The 15,130-nt window shown below is 33.4% G+C and overlaps 1 protein-coding gene across 4 annotated transcripts in view; it reads right to left on the bottom strand.

The window, feature by feature from the left end:
* LOC116767336 (ecdysone receptor) overlaps positions 1 to 15,130 on the bottom strand; it is a 113,749-nt gene that overhangs the window by 70,068 nt on the left and 28,551 nt on the right. For all 4 annotated transcript variants that reach the window (XM_032657610.2, XM_061527313.1, XM_061527314.1 and 1 more), the window contains one exon: positions 3,549 to 3,593. The gene's annotated coding sequence lies outside the window, so the exon portion shown is untranslated. The remainder of the gene's footprint in view (positions 1 to 3,548; positions 3,594 to 15,130) is intronic.

Below are 15,130 nucleotides of genomic sequence, written 5' to 3'. Positions count from 1 at the left end.
TACTAAGCCACGTCACGCCTAGCGCTCTTGAACTGGATCCGCTTTCAATTTCTAGCATCCAGGATACATAAGCACGACCTATCCTAACCTCGAATTTTTCTCTTTTAGGTTTTACGCAAAATGTTTTATTCTAGAAAATGTATACTCTACTTTTAGTTATAATTTCAACATATTATTAGTATGTGAACACATCTTGTTATTTTAAAATCTCATTCATGAAATATTATTTTACTTGTGACATAGAAAATAAATATATATATGTATAGCCTTACCGTTCTTAAGAATAGGTCATACCAACGAAGTTAATATTAAAAAAACACGTATTATCTCATGGGAGGTAAATAACCTTTTGTTGTTAGTTTTCACGCATCGACACCGGACAATGGGCCCGCCTGTCTGTCAGCCATTATGTCTTGTCACGTTTCACGAATGAGGTTTAATATTAATCTCTATAATAAATTAGTGTATTATTAAAGTACCTACTGCACAATTAAAATACTGTAGTAAATAAGGCCATAGCCTTTGATAGCACACACATTAAATAATTGTTTTTGTAGCCTAAGTTACGTTGTGTTTTGTATAGATTGCATGCTCATAATTTATCTTAATTCCATTACAAATGCGATTATGATGTATTAAAAATCAACGTATTAATAATGTCAGTTTAATGTAAAAAACTATTCGACATTACGGAAACAAAGAAGAACGTTGTGTATCGGAATAATGAATGTTTAATTTCATAGAATATTCTATTTATAAGGTAATAGTTTTGGCAATCTTTGAATAAAATTACGTGTTCAGATTATAAATTATTATTAAATTACTAGTTATATATACTTTGGCGATGTATAAATATATTATGCATATGTAGTTTCCAAACGCAATATTGCACCGACGCAATGTCTTGAAATGCGAACGTGTCGCGCGAGTTGTTTCGCTAATTCGTTGGAGATAACATCGGAATGCATCGCCGCTGTAATAAATTGGACCGCTTTTATTAGAATCGATGAAACGAGAATAAAAAACGGTCGAACGATACTTTTGTTTTAATTATATTGGAGTTTGGTATTTGACAATTTTACGATGTTCCTAAAAGGACAATGTTGTATTCTATTTCGGCTGACTTTTTATAACCTTATCCAAAAATAAAATGAAAATGTTAAGTGCCTATACATCGATACGGAATCGATTGACTTTATTAAATCCAGAACAAAGTCTGTTTTATATTTCTCAAAATGATACATCACTTGGTTGGTTGTTCGTTAAATTAATATTATTTATGTTATATATTGTTTGGCTTACTATTTGTATGTAATAGTCACTAACGATACTTAATGTCTTATGTGTTAAATAAATCCTATCATTCAGAGCATATGGGACGATCGTTGCGATTGCATCAATTACAATAACATTCGAACTGACCTTTAACACCTGGACAGTTTTTGAATCTGAATTTCATATGGGATTATTATTACATAATAAGGGTTACCACATATGTCCGAGTCATGTAAGTTTTATAGAACGTAGATCGAATCTTCTAGAATATTTTATGCTATACATTCAAATTACTTAGACAATATGTATCGCAATATTTTTGAATTAATTTCTATAAGTTAAAATCTTTATATCAAGAAATGAGTATTCGATGAGAAGACTCATAGAAATATTTAATCCTCATACAAATTATAAAGCTTGTAAGAGCACATGAAACGTTCTATACAAATGAGACGAAACCTCTCAGCATTCCATGGATTCACCGTGCGGGTGCCGGGTCCATCGCGTTGCAGGGAGAGGAGCTACAACAGTGCCTGGGACCCAGGTGTAGGTTTAAGGGGCTCCTATATAACGCGTATAACGTGTTAAAACGCTCACCTACATTGTCCAAGCTTCTCGCTCTACCTAACCAAATATGAAGCGAAATTTTAAAATTTCAAAGGATTTAAAATATTTTTTTTATTAATATAGTTACTTCGTCACATCGATGACGTCATAGTTATATAAATACAAGATAAACGTGATCATAGCAAGACTATTTATAATCGAGAGAAAGTCACGTATATATAATTATAAAATAAAGCTTACGGCGGGGTTATTGACTGTCGACTCTGAGTGACTGTCGACTGTTCATTTAATAACCGACTCGGGTCTAAAATGTTAATTATGCCATAAACACTGCCGGTTATTTTCTCCAACGCACACTGCGTTAGACGTCTCAAATATGACTTCATAGTGTAATTGTTGAAAAGATGCTAATAAAATATTATAATCATCAAAAATATTATATTAACGTAACCTTTGAATCGTAATTGCACAAATTTATTTTGGTCATAGTTTTAGTCCATGTAAAATTTTATGGAGTCATCATTAGGGGTTGTTAACATAAATTCCCGTTGTGAATAGATTGATCTAGACGTTGGTTACTCATTAATTTCATCATAGCTTAACATGCTTTCAATCATTTAATGTTTAGATCTCTTTATATATTATAATTTTGAATTTTCTGGTAATGACAACAGATGTTTTTGAACATTATGGTCTCATTTCGCTATCATGTGAGGTCACGTTTTAATGCTAATGTTTTGTCTAACACGATCTGACATTACAGACGTCCATAACTCCTAGTTCAAATTGAAAACAATACGTTGCTATTTAAATAAAAATTGTCACGACCTTGATTGATATATAATACAATTTAACGGAAGTATCTAGGGCGGTCTGATAACATATCTTTTTGGGTTAATAACCTTTAACCGAGTTAAGTATCGTGCAATTTATCGCTCTACGAAAACTATAGAAACAATAGTTTACTGTCATCTCTAATATTGTTTAGGTCAAAGAAGATTTAAATGGAACCAATATTTTTCGAGAGGGCACACGAGATGTGATGCCCGTGATCACGGCTGCTACAAAGTAACCGAAACGTCGGGAGTATGTAGTTTTTAAAATAATAAAATACGCGTAGTAATTCGAAAAATATTAGTATGATTTAAATGAATACTTGCGAAAGTCTTAAATCTCATTAAAAAACGATTTAAGTTTAATATAACCATTGCAAGGAACAACTTGAGACTGAACTGAACTTGAGACGTTAGACACTCAGTTTGCGTATTAGGCTAATTACGGGATAAAATTGTAATTTATAAATCAGTGAATATTTGTACGCTATTATCAATAAGGTATTGCATTCCATAGTGTTATTGATTGCTTATTAAGTTGTCATGAAGTCGCTTTAATGGGAGCGTTTGATATATATAAGAGGTGTGTAAAATACGATAATTACGGATCATTATGGCAGTTTTTTGCATATCATCTACATATAGTAATAATCTAATAATATAGGATTTCTTGAGAATCATGAGGTTTTAGTATAGATCCGCTAGAAATATCGTCAGATCTGTTTAATCAGATAGGTGCTGGATTTTTTTAAGGAAACACATTTATCCACCTCATAAAAATATTAAGATGAATATTTAATAAATTTACAGATATACAATATTGTACTTATACCAACGAAGGTGTCTGTTTGAAAAAACCTGTAAATTACTTACCACTGGAGGCGTTTTCCGAGGCGAACAGCGGGGCGGCGTTGTAATCTGAAAGGAAGAAATTGTTAGACAATTTGTTACATAATCATTGGTTATGACGTATTTTATAGAAAAACAAGGACAATTGAAGTGTTTGTCTTACTATTATTTTGATGCAGGTTTTGTTACCATTCCATTAGTAAGTTTATGGTATTGTAAATTGTTGGTTATTCTCATTATATCTTCTAAACTAACTTCCGGATGATACAAAAATCAAAAGATATTATTTTTTATATTATATGGAAAAAATAGGACAACGTGCATCATAGTTATTTTAAAATCACATAGAAAAAGTATATTTAAGAATGTATAGAAAATATTTAAAAGTAGTTGTGGGTAGTTATCACATACATATGTAACATTGAATGTATTATTGAGATAACTTCCTTAAATAATTAAAAATAAATCAATACGTCTTAATCTGAATTATGGCAATACATCAACTCTGACAATGAAGCGTCCAATAAAATAACTAAGTTATTTGCAGACATTGACATTTCGTTTAACGTCAAAGTGACATAATGGTGAGGATTATAGTCGATCGGCCATATTGCATCATGCATGGCATGGTAAATATCTGATTACACATATATAGATATCTATGTTTTACATGTGACTATGTAAGCATATGTTGTAAGTGATTTATTTCCTACATGGATAATATTAAGTGGTGATAATGCTTCGAGGAATATTTGCATATTATGGTTTAAATCGATATTATGAAGCATGTATTAATAAGATAAATTCTTTTCAGTTATCACAAAAATATGTATATGTTTTAAAAAACCGCGAATTCAGCTAAATAGTCCCTGACCCAACCTAACGTATTCATTTGGTTTCCCTACTGACTGTACTTCTAACTTAGTAAAACGACCACAGCCGCAACAAAAACACCGTGACACAAAATAAGTTTTATTTATATAGATATAAGAGCTACGCGTTACGTGAGGCCCGGTATACTGTTTACACCTTATGCATGCATAAATATGCATAGCCCTGTACTGGCACGATCTCATATACTTGTATACAGTTTCCCCTTATATAAGTAATACTCCAGGGCTGCCGTATTTTTCAATATGATAATCTAATATTATTTATGATGTTGTTTTAGTAACGATAGCACAGGCGTCACAGACGTTATGTAAGAGACGCTGTTATCAGCCAATGAACTTAAACCCAGCTTTCATTCCTCGAGATTGCGGTTAAAATTTTAAGGTACATTAAGAACTACAGCAACATAATGATTTCATTGAAAAATGTTATAATAGTTATAAATGTAATCTTATATCTAATTTTCTAAATGTATGCCATGTAATAAATCCACTTAGCAAAGGATTAATGCGGTTTTGTGATAATCCGTGTCCATACTCCTTTATAAGTAATGCGATTTCATACTACAGGCGTGGGTTGCGGCCCTGGAAGCGGGGGAGGTGGTCCTGGGGGGCGGCGGGGGTGATCCCTGACCACGCTCAACTAGGTGGCTCGCTTCCCGACGGCCTATATTTAGCATTGCATTTCACATTTCACTATACTTGGTTATCGAACGGGGTGAACGAAAACGTGCCTCGTGGATATCGACGGGGTTTTATACTGAACTTCGAATTAAATTTGGTTGATCCCATTTCAATATTCATATTTGTATGGAGTTTTTCATTTGATCAGACAGGTTATGGTCCCACCAAAAACTTATTCCTATTTAAATATGTAAAATATAATATTCTTTTGTAAAGCTGAATACAAGCGAATATACACAGAAACAATGTAAACATATGTATATATATAGACTTGTAACATGGTTGTAAAGAACTGAAATTGCAGGTTAAGGTCGTACAATGAGGAGTTGGAAGACTGTTGGCTTATTATTAGCGGAGGAGATCATTAAGGAGCGATTGTCAAGAGCGCAGCAATCAACTGTGAGAATCAAAGAGGAAATTATGTTTAGACAAAGCAGATTTTATTTCTATGTTGCGGAACAATATTTATTTTTATAAAATACCTACAATATGATTAAATGTGAGTTGTATAAACAGTTTCCTGCCTCCGTAACTCAGTTTACGTCAAGTACTTTATTGACTCGTCCATGCTCAACGAGTTTTTTTATTTTAGTGATCTGTAAGTTCTTTAAATTTCTTAGAAATGTTTATAAAACTACTGTTAAATTGTAGGAGGAAAGCGATGCTGCAGATTTTATTTTTCTTCTTTTTAGTACTTTTATTGTCATATGTTACGCGGATACGAATAGATTTCACGATTTTTAATGTAAATAAAAAACTGTAATGTGATAATGAATGCAACAGGAAATTATATCACTGTAATAACATACACCCAATCAGTTAAAGGGTTTTTGCTAAGTTTTTGTAATATCCAAAGAAAAATCTTAAGCAATAGTAGGCCTAATTTTTTTTTCACAAATACCTACTTAATATAGATAATACAAATGGAAATAGTTCGTTATTAGAGCTGCCGATACTAGCTCAAATCCAAAGCAGCATTTTGAATTTATATCTAGTTACAAAATTTTCACATACGGTATAGACGAAGTGTTGTTCCTTTTGTTTTGGTGTTGCGGTTAAAAGTGATCAGGGTTTGCGGTCAGGGCGTGTGGGCGTTGCGACTATAGCAATCCCAGCAATATGCCATAACAGTTAGACTCCAAATATATCGTTGAGTGAAGTTCCTATTAACTAAAATAAAGCAAACGTTTGCCACGCGTATTTCAATCGAAACCGCCAGTTTTATATTGTAGTAAGTTTAACAATTCAACAATCGCTACATCTGGTAGATAGATGTAGTGATTGTTGAAACCCGTCTGGAACTGTATAGTTATAGAATTGTATAGATATAGACGAGAGAAAGCAACATATCGTCCGCGTTGGTTTCACTTGTATTAAGTTTTCTGTGAAAGAGAAATCGAGCGACGCTGCGGAAAACGAAGAAAAAACTCCATAGTAAAAGTAGAAGAAGCATGGCGTGAGTCCGTCCTACGGCAACATAAATCGATAATAGGAAGCCCTCCGACTAGTTCAGCAGTGCGTGCGAGCGACCTAATACACCCACAACGAGCCAGCAATGCGGGCTAAATATACAGACTCGAACGTTCCCGCGGACGATCGCATCAACGGAACTTATGTCGCAACTACCAACGTCCACAATTGCTTGTTCAATGTAAATAACCGGTTTCGCTCATCATACGGGCAATATTGCACTTAGTATCATTATATTTAGGTTCGTTTTCCTATAGCGGGGCGGAGGAAAAAGGCCGTTTTACAGGAGAGCCGTCTCGGTAATAACACAGCTAGGTGCATTCTCGCTGCAATTTCGCTCTCTACAGGGCTGTGTGTTTGTGGCGCGCTGAAGATCAGGGCTAACGATCGGCGCGGCGACGCTCTCTCTCGCACGCGCGGCTGCCCCCCTCCCCTCCCTGGCTAGTACAGAGCCCCCTTCCTCGCCCCCATCCCACACCAGCTATAGCCGCGTCTAGCAAAAGAAATGCAACAACTCTATCTGACAGCGACGCGACGCGACGCCAAGAGGCTTTTGTGCGTTTTCTATGTTTATGATTATACCAGAACACGTATAAGGGGCCCTTTGAACACTAGGTACATAATTCTACGATAGTTTAGTTCTCGTTTCAGTACTTTTTATTGAAGAACGCGTTGTTTACAATGCGTGCGATATTATCAAGAAGCTGCAACGCTGGTTTTTATTATAACAGCGGGGCTAATGATTCATACAAATTGCGACTAGCTTTAAGATTCCAGATACGAGAGTCTATTTTACACATACTTTTTTATTCCGTGCTAATGTATCTCGTGTGTACGAGGTTGAAATTGAGGGCATATGATGTATTTGGAAAGTTGATGTAATCACATATGTTCGGAAATTTGAAAGGTTAAATTAATTTGCATGTTTATGATTAAGAAAAATATTGCTAATTTGCGAAAATATTAAATTCTTTGTTAGGAACAATCTTTTCCTATATAAATTTTTAAGTCCGCTACAAGTTTCGCCTTAAGTGAATTTTATGGGCGCTTTACATATTTTATTTCTTTTGACCTAGATAGGAATAGTGATTACAAGATGACTTTTTCGACTGAACGTTACGGTATAAATACTCTTTTTTTACATTAGTATGAGCACTTTAATAAATGTAACTAACAGACAACTAGCATTAATTAGTAATGTGATAGTTTATATTTAAACAAAGGTTTTACTCACACAGACTATCTTTATCACAGAGGAATCAACATACACATTTTTTTTTTTGATAGATCTGAAGACTTAGCCATCACATATTTTACGTAATCTCTAGAGGTGGTACAACGTAATACTATATTTACTCTGTGCACGTGTGGGCTGAATGAGACCCGCCCTTGACCTCACGCATCCTGCCCAAACGGCTAGCAACGCCCTCCCCCTCCCCCGGAGATCAATACCTACCATATTTATAAGATGAGATAAATTTAACAATCTATTCATATCTGATACTATTTACACATTTCTCTTAAGTCATCTTAAGGGTTCAGATACACGTAACAATATATATTTACAAAGTCATACTTCTATAATTTTAATAGAAGTTGAATTAACCAAAGACGTAATTTGTTTTCAATTTGGGACTAATAAAGAATTGTTCTGTAGCAATTTCCTCTTAATTCTAATTAATTGGACGGCCAGTTTCGCTGTTGTCGACCGCCGAGTTAATTATATGAAACGAAGCCTATTTGAATTAAGGTTTGATTTTATCTAGCCCTCTATTGGCTGACCAAAAGGGAAATGTATTTAGGAGGTCGCAATTATAGTATAATTAAATCTTAATTACTGTTGTCTTAAAGTGAATTTCGCAATCAAGTTAAATGTATTATTCTAAATAAGCACTGAAATCCTTTTTATATTCTACCTTGATCTTTCCTTCTTAACGTTTATGTATTGTATGGGGAATTATTTCCGCTCACAACAGCAACACACAAACACACGCCCGCACACAAACACACATCCACGTAATGTAAATGTAGAATAGTGAATGTTGTTACATAACAACGAAGGTATTGCCGCATCTATGTCTATGCCATGATAAGTACGGGCTATAATAACACGTACCACACAAACCCAGCAATGTACGATACGTATTAAATATTTATCGTTCTTAGTTGAGGTAGGAGGCTGGCTAGTTCACAGCGATCGATACCATTCGGTTGCTAAGATGTACGCTTTACACGTGTCTCTGTTTTTTTTGGTTATGTTAATAATAATATATTCATATATTTTTATTACTATTTAAACATCGCGACAATGGTTATCTGGTTTATCTTATAAGCGACACAGACAAAGACGTTTCATTTTTGTTATTAGATCAACAGAATTTATTACGAAAACTAAGCCGATTAAATATTTTCTAATCACAATCCAAACAAAAAACAGATGTTGTTCTTATTGTTGGCAGATCCAAAAGTATTAAAATTGAATTTCAGTATTGTTTTTACAAGATTTTTTAATGCATAATGGTCTGAAATCACCTTGGCCGTATTTCACATCTGCCGCTACAATGGGCAAGTGGGTCGAAGCATTTACCATTGTCAATGCGTTTGCGCAACTCGAGTCTTGAACTATGGAGCTTTGAACGTTTGTGCTTCAACATACACATAAGCATAACATATTTTATGCATATACTATGTGCTCATGTATATACTATGTGGATATCCCCAATCAATGATAGCAATCGATATTTCGATGTAAAAATAATAAAGGTTTTATAATCCTTTTCTTGGAATTAGCAGGTATTTTAGGCGAGTTACACACTTAACCTTAAAGTAGTCTTTATTATTTTATATAGTAATAGTTAGTGAATTATTTAAAGAAAAATAGCTTCGTTCGATAAGATAATCATAATTTTTAGATTCTTAGTTGATGCACTTAAAAGTTTACTTAAGATTTTAACAAGAAAATTTATATTTGTTATATCACACTGACAATTTTTTTTGTCCTAATATAGTGTGGCCCGGCCTTTATTTGTACAAAGTTCAAACACCCCGATGATAAGAGGAGATGAGGATGCGGAAAACTTTAGCACTATATCCATAGCCTTAAACTTGAAAATTAGTTACCGACATGTAGAGGACAAATAAAAGACTTGTTTGATTATAAATTGAATAAGAATGACGCCGTGCCATCTTTTGCTTCGCCAATTATAACAAGCAATGCCATAATAATAATTTTGCTGAAGAGACATCATTTGGCTTGTTAAAAGCGCGGTAAAAAAACTCAATTCGCGCCTTACAATACGAAGCACGGTCGTACCAGTTTAGTTAAATTTAAAACCTTTTATATGTTTTTTTTTTTTCGGTCAACGGCCGACTCATTGTGCGAGCTTGACATGGATCTTAGGGTTAGATTTAAACTGTATTGAAAAAAACTAATGCCGACATAAAAGCTCAATGATGTTGACAAGTACGCACGTGCGAGCACAATGTCACCGAGGAGCGCGTTTTATATTAAAAATAAAACCAGTTTAAACGAAAGATTAAATAATAACCGTTTGAAGTCAAATGTTGAATATTAACAATTGAAACGTTTTAATAATACTAAATTTAATATAAATACCGAATCTTGTTTCGACATAGCTTGAATACCGAGGCATGTTAAATTTCTATGGGCGTGATTTGCACAACCCACGCCATCTTTTTTCACACTGAACTAGCTCCGTGTTTAACAAAGTCATAGTAACAGATAAACAAAAAAGTGTTTATTAATGGGAACTTTAACCCGCGTGTTCCGGTCATAATAGCTATAAATCTTTGCTTGTTTGTTTAAAGATTTTCGGTTGCTTTATTAAGTCGAGCTCTACGATCGTTTTGATACTTTTGGTGTTATAACGCTTTTTGTATCTTTACGAAACAAAACCTTTTTCTGTGGCTTATTTTACAATATTACGCCATAAGTGAATGAAATTATTTGGATACATGTATTTTTTTTTAATTCATAATACACGATATGCTTCTTACAAAGCAAATTGAACATGTAATGTTTTAATGTAATTGCTTCGCTGCATCACTTCCGGCCATTTACGAATTAGTAGACGACTACCTACCTCGCAAATAGTGGGTTTGTAATGTACCTACTGCCAATGAAATATAAGCTCACAAATGATTAGACGCGAATTTTGTATAATTGTGTTAGATAAACATTACCACGGCCTAGAAATTTTTATTTAAACATATGTTGTAAATTTAACAATAAGAATTACGAGGGTAATTTATTGCTCGGAATTTCAAATTTTCTCAGATACACTCATTTAGCATTAGTTTTCATTGTCTATCTACCGGTAGTTTAAATTTTTTTTAATTCGGGTATCATCGGATATATATCCTATCGATGACAATTTATGAATGAAAAATATTAAAACTGTCACTGTTAAGTTACTGTAGACCATACCAAGGCTACTGACCTAGATATAAAAATATTATTTCTATCATTAATGAAACACAACCATTCCGACACTGAAAACCTAAATAGTTGGGGTCAAAGCGAGGATATAATGGCTTTGTTTTACATATATATTTATAGTTAGAGCACGAGGCAGTGTTTGGTCTAGGCATTCGATCGAAAAGAGCGTGTGTTGACCGCGGCGATTCACCTTGAAACCGCACCTCGCTAGCTATAACCCAACCAGCTAAAATACACCAGAACCAGTTTCAAATATTACCACGGCCATCGACTACACAACTTGACCGTTTAATACAGTTCCATACAATACGAAGACCGGTCTCGTACTGTGGGTGAGCGAGTTGTGGAATGCACACGACTGAGACAGCTTGATTTGAAAGTGCTCGAACGCGTTATCGACTTTTTCTTCGTCTATTCAAACTAACAATTTAAAAAATATATCATTACCATAGTTACATAGCAGCCAATAAATAGCTATCCTGTTAGGAATTAAGATCCGACCTGTTGTTTTTCGTGTATCCAAAATACTAATGTCCCACAAAAACTGGTTTATTATAACCAAATTGCCCGTAATTAAACAGTGTTATTACGATTTGTAATGATACAGAATAATTGTCGATTACATAACCGAATTATCATATCCAGTACATAAATACCAGCGTAACTAGTGATCGGGATCGGTAGAAAAAAATTAATTTATTCAACGTCGAGAAAGATACTTGAATGTATTTGTCAGGTCCTAGTCGTCATTGGTGCTGATGATGAATAACAATGTTCCGAGGATCGAGATTTGGATCTTTGCAGTTGTTTAGAATATGGTTATACACTGAGGTACCAAATGTGGCAGCTATTTTATTTTAATAAATGCGACGTATTATATCATTAAAGAATAGTTTAATATAGGTTTAAAAAATGTTGGACCTGTTTTTGCAACCTCATTTATTTATTAGTCCATTCATTTTTTTCAATCATTATAGGAACTTTTTCGCTTCTTTGTATTTTATGAATAGTTTGAAAATTTAGTCGCGTTTTGGAATTTTAAGTTTATAACTTAAAAAAATTATTGTAGATCTATTCTTTGTTCTTATGACCAGTAATAACAGATTATTTTTTCCATTAATACTATAATAAAAATAGGTAATTGAACTAATTCCTATAACGAATTTTTTAATATTTAAAGTTACATAAAGATTTTAGGCAACTCTTACATAGGGTATAGATATATTGGGATAGCAATTTACATATTCCGTCAAAGAGGGTTCAAATTATCTATTCTATATATAATTTAAAAATTTCTTTAATATATTTACTTGCGAAGTATTACGTTAAATATGAAATTGATAGAAAAGAAACATCAAAACTATGTGTAAATGCACATTCCGAGAGCGACGAGTCAGTGCTTGGTAAGAACTAGCCGGACCAGATGTCAGACGTTGTTTTCACATTAATTTATATAATTTTTCTCGTCTATCATAACTTTTATAAAGATGTCATGCGTTGAAATAATTTAAGACGCGCAGTTTTTAATCAGCGATGTCTCTAATTGGGTACCCACGGAACTATTTTTTTACGATACGCAGAATGTGGGTGGTCCCTAACATTTCCTGTTCTGCTTTAAGACATCAGATCATGTATTTTATTGGATACTGTGGAGGTTCTAACAGGAATATATTAGCTGGATTATATGTCTCGTCATGTTTCCGAGAAAATAATTTTAATATTTATCTCTAATGTTTCTAGCGGTAACAAATATTTATTTCGGATGTGTTTATTGTATTATTATGTTATATATATAATAAAGTTAATATAATCTTATAGATTATATAATTTATAATGATTGCATCAAGTGTCTTTTTAAGTATAAATACATATATTTTTTTTATCAAAAATAAGAGTGGATCCTATGTAATTGCCTATTTTTTTATTAACTATATTTGTTAAGTATTATATTTCTCCAAATAATTGAATACGTTGAATTAAATTTATTAATATTACAGTCATGTTTTTTAATTTATCGCCCATTTTTTATACTTCATAACAAGTTAATAATTATATCATCCATGCTATTGACATATGTATTAATATTCAGGTATTGTAAATCATTAGAAAAATAATTCCTAGCCTACCCTCAAGGGCTGCTTGACAATGTTACAATTTGTAAGTCTTCCCATCTCGAAGCCGTTAACGGGTCGCCCTAAATCGTACCCAGAAATAACCTGGCGTCCCACTTAAGTTTTGTCCCGCTCGACGCGTGTAAGGCCTGAATCGCCCGGTTTTTTTATCTGCGGGCCCGAATTTTAACCTCGTGTGATTGACCGATCGCATTTTAAACCCGTTTGTTTATAGTGAGTAAGCATCCTCGTAGCAAATACATATGTTAGACCATTTAACAGATTAAATGAAAGGGCTCTGTCAATTAACAATATTATACATTTCATAATTATTATCATTATCACGTAATTTGATTTTGAAGTTTTTGACAATAACATAAATATATTTGTAGTGTGTTTACTTCTACAACATGTATTTAATAAACCGAAAAACGAAACATGCGTGTAATAAGTATTCTAACAGTATCCATATCAAATTATAAAGTCAAGTCTCTGGTACCAAAACGAGTCTCGAACTACCGGTTTCGAACAGCTCAAAACTCTTAAATCTGTACGTTTAATATTGAGGTCTATGTGCTAAGTGAAAACTAACAAAATTGCCAACAAACCTACAACGGTTAAAACTAAACTCTAGACCTGTTCTATCATATGCTGGACATTTTGGGCATGTCCCCGTTCCCGGAGCCCGGACCCGTTATCTTTAGCGTGTAATGTATGGTAGCCAAATATCTGTGACAACGGGGTGAATGAACGCATGCCACCTGCAATCGCGTCGGCTCTATTGACACAGCAACGCCTCAAGTGATAATGAATGTCGGTGCAATATACTTGAGAATTAATATTAAGTTTTTTTTTTTTTAATATAATACATGTTCTAAAACAACCGGTTTGTATGTGGAGGAAAATCACGCTTACGTCACCCCGCGATCGGGTTATGTTCGGAAATGTCTTAAGTTACATTCAACCTTGAAAAAATATTTTTTTTAACGTCTGTCACGTACTTCACAGATACTGTGATAACTATTTAAAATTACCTCACATTAAAATAATGTAATAATAATAATTCAGCTATTTAATGGTTTTGTTACAATATCTAGTTATTAATTTCACTAAAAAATTTCACCCAAAAATATTTCCACATCATTTCGAGTCTGCAAATAAAGTAAAAGGATTAAAACGTTAAAGTTGTTCGCTTTATAAATTTTGAACTGTTTTCAGCCAGTTTTAAAGCAGGCCACATATTATAAACTAGGCAACGAAAAAATAAAACTCCTGTAACATACTTCGCAACACACACACATGTATATATGAAGCATTTTCATATAAAGAGCTTATTTGCAGACAGAGCTCGGGTTTCAGGGAAACTATTATTGTACTATCATACACAATAAGAAGTTCCGGTGGAACGCTTCGTATAAACTTTAAAGTCATCTTATTTGTTCCATGTGCAGATTGAGGGCACAGCCTTGTCCTGGATTTAAAAATTGGCACATTTTTTTACTATTCTTTGAATCACGGCCAACATTATAATTTTAACTGGCCACATGAATGTTGGTTGTAAAGGTTAGCTCAAAATTTATTGTTCAAGTTGAATGTACTATGATTGTCTGGTAAAATAAGGGAACAGTTTCGGGTCTATTTTCTCTTTAGGTTTTATTAAGACGTTATGGTCCCTGTTTGCTTTCAAATTGTAAGTGAATAATTAATCTTATATATCGTCAAGGTATGTTCACATAATTGTTAGCCAGTGATTTAAATCACCGAGCGTGTAACTTCGGTCACATTCGAGACATTACACGAACAATAAAAATTATGGTTACCAACTGCACTTTTCTGAACGTATAATTTAGCCCTCGTTGATATAAAACCAGCAATACCGCTCAATGGTGGACGTCATAATTATATTAGTAATGACACTGTAGTTAAAAAATTATTCAAATTTATTGGTTTTCTTTTTACAAAACGAGATGTAACATTATTTTTAGCTGTAAT

The sequence above is a fragment of the Danaus plexippus genome, assembly GCF_018135715.1.
Source record: "Danaus plexippus chromosome 9 unlocalized genomic scaffold, MEX_DaPlex mxdp_24, whole genome shotgun sequence".
Taxonomy (NCBI): Eukaryota; Metazoa; Arthropoda; class Insecta; order Lepidoptera; family Nymphalidae; genus Danaus; species Danaus plexippus.
This window is presented reverse-complemented; position numbering and strand designations above follow the sequence as displayed.